This window comes from Pistacia vera, unplaced genomic scaffold (assembly GCF_008641045.1).
Source record: "Pistacia vera cultivar Batoury unplaced genomic scaffold, PisVer_v2 Contig745, whole genome shotgun sequence".
Lineage (NCBI taxonomy): Eukaryota > Viridiplantae > Streptophyta > Magnoliopsida > Sapindales > Anacardiaceae > Pistacia > Pistacia vera.
Genome location: NW_022196607.1, coordinates 393,900 through 404,947, shown reverse-complemented (window position 1 = coordinate 404,947; position 11,048 = coordinate 393,900).

Here is an 11,048-nt window from a genome sequence, read left to right as displayed (position 1 = left end):
ATTAAGAGGAAAAACCAACGGCTGAGATCAAGCCTCCAATCAACACTATAAAAGGATTAGGGTTTCTTATTTAACTGTAGATCAAACAGAAAAGTTGAGAGCCGTATTTCATTTTTCTTTTGTGAGATTAGGGTTCTTTCTTTTGGGTCTGATTTCAGTTGTAATCTGCAAGTTTCTTGAGTGGTTTGGGTTAATCAGTCAAGGGAAGAACTACTGTGTTCTTGTTATAAGGATTTCTAGGTTAGAGGATTCCTAGGGCAGATTACGGGTTTGAATCAGAGTTGTTTGATTTGGGTTCTTGGGTGTCATTCTTTGTAATTGTGTCTGTAATTGGTTGTTCTATAATCATAGTGCAGCGAACTCCCTTTCCGGAGTTCAACGTGGATGTAGCTTGCTCAAATAGGGCAAGTGAACCACGGTAAAGATCCGGTGTTGATTATTTGTGTTTTCTATTTTCTTGATTGTTTTTGGTTGAATCTTGGTTGATGATTGCAAAACATTAGTCAATGCATATTTTTTTCTTTCCTCAAGTTAAAGTTGAGTCAAGTCTCTTACTGTGTTAGTTAAGGTAGAAAAGGTATCCAGAACTGTGATTTTCATGTAAAGAAACGGTGAGCATGATCCACAATTATTCTCTTTTTCATTAATTTTCAAAAAGTGTAAATTATCTTCCACCATGAACCAAAGAAAGTTGCAACAACTTTTTTCAAGAAACTTCAAATGAATATGAATTAAAACTTAAGAGCACATGGGATGTAGAGAACAACCTTTCAAGTGGAAATAGGGTCCTCATTTTATGTGGCTGCATGACTCGTGTTTAGTAATCTCATTGCTAAATCGGCAATTATTATTATTATTATTTTTCTTTTGAGCAAACTTTAGAAGGTGAAGTGTATATTTTAATAAGATTCTTAAATGAAGTTCTATTTATTGCAATTTTACAGTAACGCTTATGAAGTCAGATAAGTTCAAAAGAAGAATCAAAAAAATTAAATTGAAGTGACATCACTTTAAAATCATATAAGGAAAGCCTATCATTGTATTCTTCCACTTAACAATTTTTAGTGGGATAAAACCCTTTTATGACGTCTTGAAACAAGTCCAAAGAGGCAATGAACAAAGAATCCATTGGGTGTTGACTTCAATAACCAAATTAATTAGTAAAACCATTGTCGCAATTTGCCAAGACTTCAAACTCTCTTCCACAATGAATCATAGAAAGTTGAAACAACCATCTCTAACAACAGGATCCCATAACTGTAGACATCCCCATATGTTGATACCTCATTTCATAGACCATACTCTAAAACCCAACACGAATAACATTAGAAAGTATATAATCTTTTGAAAAGTAAATTACCTGTTAAAATTTTGTAGATGGCATGAGTTAATATTAATGTAGCAAAAGATCAAAAGTCTTGTGGTTCCCTGCAACTGCATAACACGAGTTTAGCACATTTTGAGGTGTTGTAAATCAATACGAATTACTCAAACCACCAAATCAATCTCAGATCAAACAAGACAATGCAAGAACAAGAAATCACACAACACACAATCTACCGTGGTTCGCTTATTCAATATAGAACAAGTTACATCCACGTTGAACTCCAGAATATGGAGCTCGCTGCACTAGGATTAATCACTTCAAAGATTACAGATTACAGACAAATCTCCTTCTCTATCAACCAACTCATTCACACACTCATTCACTTCTCTTTATCCAGCAAATCCTAACACTAGAGTACTCTATACCCTTTAAGGAACACCCTGCCCTCAAAATAAGCCTCTAGAATGATTTACACCAAGAAGAACCAGAATGAATCACGAACCCTAAAACCAGGTTACGAAACGTATTTACAGAGAATAAAGAGAAAACCCTAATTCTGAACAGTTACCCAAATGCGTGAAACGGTTCCACTTTTATACTGTTGACTTGTGACTGAACTGGAGCCATCAGATTCTCTTTAACTTTGATTGCTGTGATTGACTTGGACTAATAGGCAAAACCACAACGTTTTTACTTTGCTTAAACGACGTCACAGGCTTCACTTATTTAACAATCTCCACCTTGAAGTTTGTGACAGTCTTTCCAGCAATGTTTTCTTGTTGTGCAGCAAGCATTTCCATATTCCTTCTTAGTTCTATTTTGGTTATCCCACATGCAATAAGTTCAAGCAGCGCTTGAACTTTGCAAGTGTTACAACCTTGGTTCCCATGTCTGCTGGGTTGTTCTCGGTTGGGATCTTCAGTAGGTTCACTTCTCCTTTTGAGATCGTATCCCTCACAAAATGGTACCGTACATCTATGTGTTTGGTCTTCTCATGGTACAAGGGATTCTTCCCCAAATGAATAGCACTCTGACTGTCTGAATAGACAGTCACAGTTCCATCCAGCAGCTTGGCTTCTTTCAAGAACCCTTGAAGCCATATAGCTTCTTTGAATGCATTGGTTACAGCCACGTATTCTGCTTCAGTTGTGGACATAGCTACCAGTGGCTGTAACTGGGACTTCCAACTGATACAGTTTCCTCCCAAAGTAAAATGGTATGCTGTTGTAGACTTCCGGGAGTCTCTATCACCTGTAAAATCCGAGTCTACATACCCAACCAGATCAAGCGAGGAGTTTCTTTTACAGAAATTTAAACCAACATTCACAGTGCTTTTGATATACCTAAGAAGCCATTTCAAAGCATTCCAATGATCACATCCAGGATTTGACATGAATCTACTTAGGAGTGATATTGAATATGATAAATCAAGTCTTGTAGTGATCATAGAATACATAACAGAACCAATGGCATTTGCATATGGTATGGCTTCCATTTTTAGTCTTTCAGGTTCTGTTTTAGGACTTTGGGCTTTACTCAAGATGAAGTGACTAGCTAGGGGCATTTGGGCACATTTAGAGTCACTCATCCCAAACTTTAACACAAGTTTTTGCAGATAAGGCATCTGGTGTAGTTTTAGACTGTAATTTTTTCTGTTTCTTTCTATTAGCATACCTAAAATTTTCTTAGCACAGCCCAAATCCTTCATGTCAAATTCAGCATGCAATTTTCCTTTCAAATCCTCAATTTGGACATTTGATTTACTAATTAATAGCATGTCATCGACGTATAATAACAAATATACAGGATTTGTATCTACTTGTGCAAAATAGAAATAGTTATCATGCTCACTTCTAGTAAATCCTATGCCTACTATAAAAGAGTCAAATCTCTTGTACCACTGCCTAGGTGACTGTTTAAGTCTGTACAGAGATTTTTTCAGCAAACATGCATAATCAAGAAACTGTTTGTCCCTAAACCCCATGGGTTGACTCATGTAAATATGTTCTTCTAATTCCCCATGTAGAAACGTAGTTTTTACATCTAACTGCTCTAACTCTAAGTCATAATGGGCTACTATAGATAACATCAATCTTATAGTTTTGAATTTAACAACAGGTGAAAAAATTTCAGTAAAGTCTATACCTGCTCGCTGGGTGTAGCCTTTGGCTACTAACCTGGCCTTATACCTTGGTGGATCAGTTTTGTTGATGCCCTCCTTTAGCTTGTACAGCCACTTGCAGTCCACCAACTTGACATCTTTGGATTTTGGGACTAGTATCCAGGTTTTGTTATGCCTTAGGGAGTCCATCTCCTCATTCATGGCAGTGAGCCAATTTTTTCTGTCTTTTGAGTTTATGGCTTGTTCATAGGAGTCAGGTTCTATCCTCTAGATCTCTACACTAGCCAGCAGGGCTGTGTAGATGAGGTCTGCATAGCTGAACCTTGCTGGTGGTCTTATTTCCCTCCTTGATCTGTCTCTGGCCAGTTGGTATTGTGCCATATCATCTTGTTGGACATGGTCAATGTTTTCCTCATTCTCATCTTCACCATCAAGTTCAATATTAGTTGTAGTGTGCTTAGGTTCATATTCTGGTTCATTAGTGTTGGTCTCAGGTTCTTGTTGGTTGGTTAACTCCACCTCAACCTGAGTACTTTCAGTTTGCTGTGGATTCTCCAATTGATGGCTTGAGGTTCCTGCATTAATGTTAGTAACCCTGCAAGGAAACACACATTCGTTAAATACCACATCTCTACTGATAATGACTTTAACTCCTGGAGCCTCTCTCTCCCGCAGCCTATATTCCTTTGTCCCTTCTTGATATCCTAAGAACACACATCTTAGGGACCTTGGTTCTAATTTCCCATCTTTGGTATATGCATATGTAGCACATCCGAAGACTCTTAAATGGTTTATGGATGGTTTTCTTCCTGACCATCTTTCTTCAGGATAAATGTAGCCAGTTGCACTAGATGGAGTCCTATTTACTAAATAGGCAGTAGTGGTTAAGGCCTCCCCCCAAAACGACTTAGGTAACCCAGCTGTGAAGAGGAGGCACCTCACTTTCTCTAATAGTGTCCTATTCATCCTTTCAGCAACTCCATTTTGCTGAGGGGTTCCTCTCACTGTCCTATGTCTGTCAATTCCCTAGTCTCTACAGTAAGTGTCAAACTTAGTGTTACAGAACTCTAATCCATTGTCAGTTCTGAGTGTTTTCACTTTTTTCTCCAGTTGGTTTTCTACTAAGATCTTCCAGCCCTTAAACTTAATTAGAGCCTCATCCTTGGATCTAAGTAGGTAAACCCACACCTTCCTACTAAAGTCACCCACCATAGCTAGAAACTAACTGTTCCCCCTATGAGTTTTGACTCTTTCAGGACCCCAGAGATCAACATGAAGGTAATCCAAACATCCCACAGACAAGTGAGTTCCTTTTGGGAAACTCAGCCTGTGCTGTTTGCCCATGACACAAGTTTCACAAAAATCTAGGTCTGACACATTATCATTACCCAAGTACCCCTGCTGTTTGAGATAGCTCATACCAGTTTGGCCTATATGGCCCATCCTCAGGTACCACTTTTCTGCAGTTGAAATGTTAGTAGATATAAAAGCAGAGTTAATATTCATTTGATGGTATTGCCCACGGTATGTACAACCCATTCCTTTTAACACCTTCAAACAGCATTTGTTCATTTTTGTATACAGTAATGCACCTATTTTTAGCCCTGTAGTGACAACCAGCTTCATCCAATGTGCCTAAAGAGATCAGGTTATGTTTAAGCTCTGGTATGTACCTTACTCTGGTTATCATAATGAGTTTGCCACCTTTAAGTCTAATGGTGATATTACCCACACCTTGGACCCTACATGAGTGATTATTGCCCATAAACACTGTTTCAGGTTCACCATTTGTTAGATTCTGGAACCAGGTTTTATTAGGACTCATGTGGAAAGAACACCTTAAGTCTAGAACCCATTCATTGGCCATTTCAGAACTAGACACAGTGAGGGCTTCTATAACTTCAATGCTATTACTAGAGGATGCTAAGTTGCTCTCAATACTGTTCTGTTTCTGCTTCCTAATCCAATCATAACAATTTTTTTTATGTGACCAGGTTTGTTACAATGGAAGCACTTCCTAGTCTTTGATTTAGACTTATTATTACTATAGGCTTTCCCTTTCTTCTTATTCTTTGGCCTTGAGTTTTATTGAACACCCTTTCCAGTATCTTTACTAAAGTGACCAGATTCTTGTTTTCCCTTTACAAAAAGATTACTCCCATTTCTTTTTTGTACCTTTAACTCAAGTTCTCTGGATTTTAGACCAGCTATTATCAGATCAACACTGGGGACTGTTCCAATATACTGCAATGCATTTTTCACTACTAAGTATTCATCAGGTAAAGAATTTAATAAAATCATTGCAAGACTCGAATCCCCTAATTCCTGATTAGTTCCTTTTAGCACTAGTGTCATTTTAAGAAATTCATCTAGGTTTTCTTCTAATGACTTAGAGACATCCATTCTATAAGAAAACAGAGCACCTTTCAAGAATGCTAAATTAGGAGCAGACCTTAATGCATACAGAGTTTTGAGTTTACCTAGAGCTCAAGCGGTGTGTCCATGCCATCCACCTTTCACAGTACATTATCTGATAAATTCATGATTATCAGATTGTGTGCTTCTTCGTCTATCTCTGCTTTCTTTTTCATCTTTTCCTCAGACCACTTGGTTTCATCATTTTCCAGTGCAATTCCCACCTTATTGTGGGATAACAAAGCCTTCATTTTCTTTTTCCATGTATTAAAATCGATCTTCCCATCGTATTGGGAGATCTCCATATGAGTAGTGCTCATTGTACTGTAATGATAGGGCAAAACAGTATAAGGCGTACGTGGCGTTGTTATACCAAAAGTTACCAAGTACTGCTAGGCAGTTTTTAAGGCGATTATTGGTTTTCCAGCCAAAATACCCTTAAACAGATTCAGAACTATTAATGACAGGGCAAAAACAGTCTAACGAGTATGTGGTGTTGTTATACCAGAAGTTGCCAAGTACTGCTAGGCAGTTTTTAAGGCGATTACTGGTTTTCCAGCCGAAATACCCTTAAACAGATTCAAGACTATTCAAAACCCTAATTCGAAAAGAAAACCCCCAAATCTCAACAAAACCCTAATTTTGACTTTGCCCGATTTTCGTTGATCCCTTGTGTTTGTGACCTAATCTTGCTAATTAATCCCAAGACTCTGCAAGATTTGAAGTCCTAATGATCTATGAACCTTTAAATCGAAAAACCCCCAAATCTGACAAACCCTAATTTTCGAATTCGTCAAGAATCAAACGATTTCTAACCAAGATACACCTTAGAACCTTTTTGGCTCTGATACCACTGTTGTAAATCAATAAGAATTACTCAAACCACCAAATCAATCTCAGATCAAACAAGACAATGCAAGAACAAGAAATCACACAACACACGATCTACCGTGGTTCGCTTGTTCAATATAGAACAAGTTACATCCACGTTGAACTCTAGAATATGGAGCTCGCTGCACTAGGATTAAGCACTTCAAAGATTACAGATTACAGACAAATCTCCTTCTCTATCAACCACCTCATTCACACACTCATTCACTTCTCTTTATCCAGCAAATCCTAACACTAGAGTACTCTATACCCTTTAAGGAACACCCTGCCCTCAAAATAAGCCTCTAGAACGATTTACACAGAGAAAAACCAGAATGAATCACGAACCCTAAAACCAGGTTACGAAACGTATTTACAGAGAATAAAGAGAAAACCCTAATTCTGAATAGTTACCCAAATGCGTGAAACGGTTCCACTTTTATACTGTTGACTTGTGATTGAACTGGAGCTGTCGGATTCTCTTTAACTTTGATGGCTATGATTGACTTGGACTAATAGGCAAAACGGCAGCGTTTTTACTTGGCTTAAACGACGTCACAGGCTTCACTTATTTAACATGAGGATTATGAATAATCTTTGTCTTACATCTGATATAGGACAGAATTCTACTCTTTGTCCTACATTATTTTTTGTTATTAGATTTTCTAATTTTAATTATGATTTTACATTGGGGAGGTTTAATTATTTTAGGATTTTGGTTAAATTAGGAAGGTTTATTTAAGTTAATTTTAGTTTCTTATTTAATAATTCCTTGTTCTAGTAACACTAGGATTAATTTAGTATAAATAGACTTGCTATCCTACAAACAATAACAATGGGTTATAAATAAAATTTCTTAATGGTTGTTTGGTGAATTGTTCTATCGTGAATTCGATATTTTCTATGGATTCAAGAAGCCTTCTTGTGCATTCATGAGTTCTATTCATGGATTCGAGCTACTACTCTAGACCGTATCTAGTGTCTATCCTATTCTGTTGCACCACAAAGAGAATGACATTTCACTATAATCAGTTTTGAAATCATTCCTGCTCCACTCTCAAGCGAACTAGCTTGACCCAGCACCGACAGGGTCAAGTTAGTAAGCCTCTTGATTTGATTTTGAAACTCAATGGAATCGTCTGGTTTTCGTCCATTTCTGAATTGACAACATTGAGTGACAAATCATTGTATTCATTTCTGAAAATTAAAAGACAATTGTTTGATATTGCCTTTCTGGATTCTTTATTGGGGTTTCTATTTGGTTGTCATACTCCACTCTCAAGTGCACTGGCTTGACCCATCGCCCACTGGGTCAAGTTAGTGCGCCGCTTGATTTAATTTTGAAACTCGGATGAAATTATAAAACATATATAAAATAATTATAGAATCCTCCAGGGGATTGGTCTTCCATTTTTTGTTAATTTAATCAACTAAATTGAAAGCGAACAGTTACTCTGTTTCAAGTCATGGCTGTTTGTTTTCACATGTTTCGCTTGCTTTAGTCTAAGTGGACGTTCTGCAAAATCTTCAAACAAGTTAAGCTTTGTTTAGAAAATGTTTGTGCCCCAATTCATTTTTCAAAATACTCAAGTCCTCTGTGCTGCACAAAAGAAATTGGTCAATTCTGTAGTTTTTTTGTCAAATTTAAGTGGAATCTAGCCTCATTCCTCTTGATTTTCTGGTAAAGAACTGATGAGCATGAGTATATAACATTAAATTTCTGCAAATAATCATAGAATGGTGCAGAAGTCAATATCATGAATAATCTTTGATTTGAAGTTTTGCATCGTAGCAAGATCTGTCTCGTTTGTGAAACTCAGGGTTCAATTTAGTGGTATTAACGCTAGTCTGGACTCCAAAACGACTTTGATTCACTGTACATAGACTTTTATCGTTCAGTTTGGTGTTTGAATATTTGAATGATATTATTCTGATTCTGCAGTTCAAGAAATTTCATATAATGGTGATCATAATTGCACATAATTTTTTTTTTTTTTTTTTTTTTTTTTAAACTTGAAGTCCACTAGGAATGAACAAATTTCCGCAACGAATCATAGAAAGTTGCAAAGGTCAATATCAAACAGTTTTAAAAAAGAAATAATTACTTATATGACCCGACATCTATCAAGTGGCAAAAGAGAAAAACGGACTTATTAAAGATACCTTAGTGGTGTCTAATGTTGAAGAAAATATGATCCGACATCTATCAAGTGGGCTTTAGCCATCTAAAATATAGTCGATTTATTTTCTAGTCTTTAAAATCATTGGAAAATTTTAGACCAATAATTCATTTTAAATGTTATCAAGATCAAGAGCTAACAAAGTCTAATACTAAACTCATGGATCAATGAATTATAGCCATATCACTGTTAAATTTGGTTATTTGTATTCAAATTTGTTGGAGTTTTTATCATTTGTGTGAAGAGTGACTTATTAATATGACAACTTTTATCAATATCCTGACCGGTAATTTAAGGAAAACTATGAGTATTTTAATTATAAATTTACGTTATAAATTGAATCAAATGATAGAGAGCATTTAATTATTTGATTTGAACTATTAACTAATATTTATTGGATAATTAAATACAAAAAGGTTGAAAGAAATAACTGAGAAATTTTACGATTTTCAAATCTCTAGTGGACTTGAGTCAATTCTACCCTATTAGTAACACAAACATCGATCAGTCAATTCTTCCCCATAAGTCACACAAACGTGTCATTAATTTGATTATCATGAACAGAACTGAAGAGCATAATAATTTCTTCTTTTTCTTTAATTCTATTTGTGATTTTCCTCAAGGAGTAGAAAGTTGCATGAAGTTTTTGCAAGAAATTTCCAATGAAACCTACAAATTTAGTTCATATTCAACTATTCATTGCATACATATAAAAGTACACCGGGAATGCAAACTACTCGGCAGACCCCATAACTTTGAAAATTCCAATTTCCAAAAAGTCTCCTCTTATTCTGTAATGGGCCAGTTTGGCCATCTTTAATTCAGTCAATTGTCATTCTTTACGGTTTATTTCCACTAAATCTTTGGTAACCTCATGTCGCCCTTCCTTCTTTTTTTTTTTTTCTGGTTTGCCTTGGTTAAATTTAAGTATCTTTTTTATTTTTTGGTAAAACTTGAACAATGCATTCATTTAGTTATTTCCTTGTCGTGTATATGATGGTGAAGAAATTTGGTGTGATTGGACGTTAAAAATGCTTCAATCTGCTTTTGATTTGACTCTTGCTGAGAAAATACTTATCCTTCAATTCAATTTTAAAAATTCCAAGGGCCTCCTCCAGTTATTGTGCTACACACAATAAATTAATGCATGATCTTTTCTTTTCTCAATTTGAAGTGGAGTCAAGTCCCTTACTGTCTTAGTTAAGGTAAAAGAAGTATCCAGTACTAAGTGGAGTTAAGTTCTTACCGTCTTAATTAAGTGGAGTCAAGTCCATCATCTCCCATATGACAAAAAAAAAAAGAGTGCCTTCTTCCACTTAATAATTTTTAGTGGGAACGTCTTGAAACAAGTCCAAAGAGGTAATGAACGAGGACTCCATTGGGTGTTGACTTCAATAACCAAATTAATTAGTAAAACCATTGTCGCAATTTGCCAAGACTTCAAAATCTCTTCCACAACGAATCATAGAAAGTTGCAACATCCATCTCTAACAACAGGATCCCATATAACTGTAGACATCCCCATTTATTGACATCTCACTTCCAAGACCATACTCATAAACCCAACAACAATAACATTAGAAATTATAATAATCTTTTGAAAAGTAAATTACCTGTTCAATTTTTTTAGTAAGCATGAGTTAATATTAATGTAGCAGAATATCAAAAGTCTTGCAATTCCCTGCAGCTGCATAACACGAGTTCAGGACACCTTGAGGATCATGAAAATCTTTGTTCTACATCTGATGTAGGACAGAATTCTAATCTTTGTCCTACATTATTTTTTGTTATTAGATTTTCCAATATTAATTATGATTTTATATTTGGGAAGTTTAATTATTTTAGGATTTTGGTTAAATTAGGAAGGTTTATTTTAGTTTCTTATTTAATAATTCCTTATCTCTTGTTCTATTAACACTAGGATAAATTTAGTATAAATAGATTTGTTATCCTACAAACAATAATAATGGCTTATCAATAAAATTTCTTAATGGTTTCTTGGTGAACTGTTTTGTCGTAGATTCGGCATTTTCTTGTGGATTCAAAAAATCTCCTTATACATTCAGGAGTTTTATTATTGGATTTGAGCTACTATGCTAAAAAGTGTATCTAGTGTCTATCCTATTCTGCTGCA